Source organism: Cynoglossus semilaevis, chromosome 8 (genome assembly GCF_000523025.1).
Source record: "Cynoglossus semilaevis isolate Cse_v1.0 chromosome 8, Cse_v1.0, whole genome shotgun sequence".
Taxonomy (NCBI): Eukaryota; Metazoa; Chordata; class Actinopteri; order Pleuronectiformes; family Cynoglossidae; genus Cynoglossus; species Cynoglossus semilaevis.
This window is the reverse complement of record NC_024314.1, coordinates 4090637-4096851: the sequence shown is the minus strand read 5'-3', so window position 1 is coordinate 4096851 and position 6215 is coordinate 4090637. Positions and strand designations below refer to the sequence as shown.

The following is a 6215-nucleotide window of genomic DNA, read 5'->3' as shown; positions in this document are numbered from 1 at the left end:
AAATGTGTATTTCTATATGTAATGCAGAGATACAGGTTTGTGGAATTAAATTCAAGGGCGACCTTTAGTAAATCAAAAACAAGAAAATAATTGTTTTTTTAATTTAAAAAATCATCTTCTTCTCCCCCCTGAACCTGTCACACCTGGCGCAGTTGTTCTGATTTTATTATTTAGTTCCTCATTAGTTTTATTTCTCTGAAGACCAGTTTATTTTGTTGTAAATGAGTTTAATCCACATTATTTATTATTTGGTTTGGTAATGAATGTGAATAGGAAGACTAAACTGATTTTGTTGCACCCTTGTCAATTGTGAGAGTTTTGTGTCCTGCAGAAATGGTGGGATCTTTTATGGACATTTGATTTATATCCACAACAGATACCGGTCACTGCTCCGTTATCTTTTCAGTGGGAACTTTAGAGATTTAGAGTGTACTTTTTGAAGTTATGTGTTTAAATACTAGTTAATGTTTCCCACCACTGTACAAAACATTGCACAACTTCGAGGCTAAGATGACAAAACCATGAATAAAATAGTCCTGAAGACTTTCTTAGGTAATAATAATAAAATTGAAGATTGAAAGTAAACACTTAGAATCACTGCAGCTCTGGGAACAGTTATCCAAGTAATCACTGCAGCTCTGGGAACAGTTATCTTTCAGCCTGTGCTGACGCCTGAGATCCAGGCAGGTAATGTCAGCGATGAGCTCTGTGAGGTGCAGCGAGAAATGGAACAGTAATTCTTAACCCTAATTGGATGCATGTGTGGTTCAGAAAGGATGGTAGTGATGAGGTGCAGTCCCTTCAAACACGTTAGAAGTCTGTCGGCTGAGGCTCCGACAAGCTGGGCAGCGGTGATGGCCTTTTGGCCGAGCCCTGAGTGCTAGAAATTTTTAATAATCCATTATAGACCCCAGCAGGAAAAAAAAGAGTATCTACATGAGGCTCCCTGCTTCTGTTTTGTAAACATGGTGAGCAGAGAAGCAGACCAGGTACTGCAGTGAGACTTATACACGATTACTATGCACAGTATGGAGTATCTGAGTATGGCTGAACATTTCTATGACTTTCTGTTTATATCAGGAATAGCTTGATACAACTTTCTCATGTCCGATACCAATACTGCAACTTGGAGTGTCTGCCGATACCAATATCCATTCAATCCCTGCTTTCGTCCTCCAGCATGCTGTGGGCTGCCGTTGCCGAGGCGATAGTGTCTTGTTTACAATATGTAACCCAGTGGCAATTATGTAAAATTATAGTTGTAGAAGGTTAACTAAAACGAATAATTAGCCACGGTGTGATTGACGGTTGGACTGTCCAGTCGGTTGCATCAGAGTTGTATCATCTCCAGTGTCACCTACAATGAACTTAACATGTTTAGATGAAAGTGTTCTACAACTAACAGTTAAAAGCACATCAGCATCGAGGAAAAGTGAACTGACGGCACAGATCCAGAGAAAGTAGCTTCTTTTTCTCTCATTATTTTCAATTCTATCAAGGCCTATTGTCTTTAAGAAATGACATTTTTCATTGATCTGCGTTCACACTCCCTCTTAGTCTCTGCTAAATCACTCAAACAAATGTATTTAAAAGAAACGACAAGTGATATTGGTTACAATGGCTGCTTTTATTTGTGAAACAATGGTTTCAAACTCCAGCCAAAGAATCCTTGACATCTCTGTGACTGCACATTTCATAACTGAATTTGTGGCAGCAACTTGAAAGTCGGTCCAGCTATGGAGGAATTGTGCCAGAAGGTCTTTAGACTTTTGAGGAAGAGGAGGAGGAGGCAGAGGAGGAAGGGATGAAGTTGAAGAGAATTCCCTCACCCCAGGTTTTTCAATCCATCTTTTCATGACATGAGAGAAAAAAAAAACATTTTCTGATCATTGCCTCACCTCACCTTTTCTGCAACTCACCTTACACTCCCCAACACCCTGTTTATGAGGACTGACTCCTCATAACCCAGTTTTGGCTTCTCATTTTGACGTGACAGTTGTACATCTGCTGGCCAGCGTTGTTTGTTGCTCTGCGTGGTGGAGGATTTAGTCACAGGAGAAAGCTCAGCGGCGTTTTAAGGGTTTCACCTTGCAACAACTCCCTGCCTGGCAAATGTGTCGGACTTGAACCCAGGGTTAATGGCATTCATTTAAAGGATAAATCTCCTCTGGGAGGTGTTGTGGACTGGACATCAGGTTGGACCGGGCCATTTTCTTTTATTGGAGGCTGCTCTACGATCTGCTTGTGTAAGCAAACAGTTTCTTCGATGGATAAACCAGTGGCAGTGGACAAGTCACTTCTGTGTCTCTCCTCTCCTATTGATTTCATTACTTTCAAAGTCCCCGGGGGATGTCCTTGTCTCTTGCATGTGCATTAAATATACAACACCCCTGTCAAACAAACAACCAGACCCAGTTTCTTCTCATATTTTTGCTGCCATTTTGTACTGAGATTTTAAAACATATTTATTGGTTATCTAGATGTAAATCAGGAATGATGTAAAAACTAAATAGATATTTATATTTACAAATCCAAAATGATTGAATACACTTATGTGGCAATGATCGTGTAGCCTCGGTGCTGAAAGATCAGATGCAAAGATTGATGGAGCTCTTTGTCAGAGGATTTCCTGTTCAAGTCCCATGACCAGCAGTGGACGATGTGTTGAACGAGCACCAAAAATCCCCCTCCTCTCCATGAGTAGTTCAAATGCAGCCCACTAATCGATAGTGTATTTCTTTGGCTGGGTTAAAAGCACAGGACACAAACATTATTGTGTGTAGAATTTCTTTTTTTTGTAATCATAGATCATATCTGTTTTTTTACAATTTTGTAAACTGGTGGACAGATTTTTGCTAAGACACATTTCCTTATTTTCTCAAACAGGCAACATTTTGTCTTTAAATAAGTGTGAAAAAATTTCAACACCCAAAAACAAAAAGCTGTGTTCTGCTGTAAACAAAACATGTGGGTGTATCAGATGAAAAGTAAAACAAAAATGTCTTCTTTTTTTTTTTTTTAACCACAATCATTATGATGATGGTTGATTTATGCGACCTAATCTTGTCAAATCAAATGATGTGCTGAAGGTGTTTGGTTTTTATTTTTACACGAGCGTCAGTGGGGATTTAAAGGTGACAGGAGTCGTCTAATAATGACGCTGCCTGTTCCGAGCTTATACAGCTGTCAGCCTCACGTCGAACCACTGATTGGTTCATGTCTCAACATGCCTGTGTTGAACTGGAAAACTATTTTTTTGGTGGTATTGTTATCAAACTCTGTTGTTTTCTGACACCTGGAAAACATTTTGAGTAAGACTTACTCAAAATGTTTTCATTGTGAGTTAAGGGTTGCACCTTTGATTAACTGTGTTGATTTAAACAGAGGAGTGTCCTGTCTGTGTAAGAATCAATCGTTTTCATTAAGTAGAACAAAGGGTCCGTGTTTCATCTCCACATCTTAAACCCTTCAGAAACAAAACATAAATAAATAAATGAATGAATCACAGGCGGAGATTTGTGCGTCACTTTCTTTATGCGTGCCCCTTTCATTCGACAGGCGGATTGAAGTGCTGCCTGAGTCTCGTATAACGTCGGGCAGACCTGTCAGCGTCTCCTTTAAAAACCAAAGAACCTAGACGTTAAAAAAGGCTAATGGGTTCAACTCTTACCGTCACCGTTTGTGTTCATGTCAAATTTAGTGTGTATTAGTGACAGAATCAAAAGGTTGGTTGAAGATTGGTTAGACCTGTGGTTCCCAACGTGTGGTACGGGGAGCTATTGCGCGGCACAAATAAGGTTTTGTTTCAATATTTTATTGGTGTCATGGTGAGGAAATTGCACTGACTGTAATTTTATTTCTTTTGTTTAATGAGAATAGCAGCGATGTAACAATTACTGTGTTCTCAGCGATGTTCCTCGGAGATTTAAAGCAATTACCTTGAATGTGTTGACATGGGGGAGGAGGGGGAGGAGGGGAGAGGTAGAGGAGGAGGCTCAATAATAGGAATCTGTGAAGGTTTGGGAAACCACTGTGTTATGTACACTACATGCTTTGACCGTCATTGACAGGGAAACTCTCGACCCAATCCGACCTTCACTAACAAATAGACATAGCTGAGTTGAGTGTGTTATTGTGTTGATACATGACAACACATTATTGACAAACACAAGGGTCTTGTCCAGCAGTCCAGCCACAGGATTTGACACTCTGACCAGTGAGTGGTCGTGAACATGTGTTTTCTCGTCAGTGAATAAACCAGACATGACTTCAGACGTGCACGGAGCTGTCAGGTGGAAGTGGTTCAGGTTTCCTGTAAAATGGTGGCCCTTTTGTGGAGCTGACGCTCTGATTTGTCTGTGCAGAAACTGTTCTCCTGAGTCAGTCTGAATGGAGTTCTGCATGAGTGGCACGAGGGGTCACATTCATGGCTGGCTGCTCTGGTTTTCTGTGCTTGTTATTTTCCTGTCACGTAGTTAGAAGTGTTTATGTGGACATCGTCATGTATTACTCCAACGCCACTGAAGGAGAAAACCAAGCATGAATGGCTCCAGCTTGCCTCCAACAAGCCATTCCTTCATTTCTGTTGGCTGACCTGCTTATTGCCACCTTGTTGGTGAAAAGCTGGAGCCAAGTGGGCTTGTTATTGAATCTCACAGCAGGAACCAACTGTGTTGTTTTTGCTTTGGTGTGAGTGTGTGTGTTTTTACTTGTGGTATTTAGTTTTTTTTTTAATCTGATTCTACTCATGGCTACACAACAGATCGTCTGCTTCAGTTTCATGTCAACTCTCTTCTTCTTGTCATTCGTGCATTCATCTGTGGCTTTCCTCTTTCACTGTCAGTCACAGTCACAATAAAGAGACAGATCACAGAGAATCCATGGCACTGCTCTGTCTTCAAACTGAACCCAGCTGTCACTCAGAACACACAGCACACCTCTATCTCATTCTTACCTTGCACCGTCATCACATACTTTTCTGCCAATGCAGAATTCTGCTAATGCAGAACCATTTTTTTTCTTTTTGGCAAAAAAACCCCCAAAAACTCCAGATTCTTCCAATTTGAAAAAAAAGCTCTGAAAACTATAATGCACTTGTTAATAAATATTCAAATATTTATCTTCATTTTCTTACCTTATCATACAGTATGTTCTGTAAATGATGACATTTAATGTTACTTACATTAGTTACTATAACTACCTCAGTGGAATTTTTCTCTTCTCCAGTACTGCTTTATGCCTGTTGAAGTGATGAGGCAAATGGAGGAGAATACTAATTGTGATCCCATTGTTTGCTGTTGGTCGTCATGCCAACAAAGTCTTTACTGAAAGTGACTGTTTAAGGGAAAACCTCTGGTCTTATTTAGTAAAGTGATCACTTCTGTGAGAACAGAAGGCTGTCTTTAGCTCTCCTTCTTGACATTAGGGGGCGTTGTGCTGGTGTGTGTTTGTTGTGGGTTTATGTAATTTGTGTTATAATCAGTCTGTAAATTTCATATTGTTTCAGGCCCGAAGCTAACACAAAATGACAGGGGGCACACAGGCCCCTCTGGATCTTAATTTCCCTCTTCCTGGAGTTTCTCTTGGCCTGATTCTCGCTCCTCTGGAGACAGATCGAGTCTCACTTGCTCTTCACCCGAGACAAGCATGTCTGGCTTAATTATAGCTTGAAACAATGCCCCGTTCGTGAGGCAACCCTTAACAACTACAGCAAACATCCATTTCTACTTCTGTGCTGGCACACGCCAAAGTGAGATGAATTATCAAAGGGATGCAAGCTGGAGATTGGAATGATGGCTCTGATCTTTCCCTTTAATCCAAGCTTTTTCATTTTTTTATTAGGGATGTATCTGATTGGCCATCTGGTAAAGGCAGGGATCTGTGATTTCTCTGTGTGTGTGTGTGTTCAGCCTTTTGTTTGGTTTTTAAGAATATTTTTCATGAAGGTCAGATGTTTCTGACTCCTCTGAGAATTGAAAAATCTTAAATTGCTTTCTGTTATTCTTTAAATATTCTGATGGAAGAAAGTGTTTTTCTCTTTCTTCTCTCATATCAGCAATGACAAAAGTATCATTTCTACCAGATCTGGTACGTTACAGCGATTATCAAAGTCTAATAGGTAAAAAAATTATTTCTTTTCAATTTATTTTCAAAATGTCTTGAGGTTCAAGTATTTTTTTTCAAATACTTTTTTGTTCAGTCTTAAAGATATCAAG

At 39.9% G+C, this 6215-nt stretch overlaps 1 protein-coding gene across 1 annotated transcript in view; it reads left to right on the top strand.

Annotated features, from left to right (window-relative positions):
- Positions 1-6215, top strand: part of dock1 (dedicator of cytokinesis 1) — a 143726-nt gene that overhangs the window by 84551 nt on the left and 52960 nt on the right. The gene's annotated exons all lie outside the window — the stretch shown is intronic.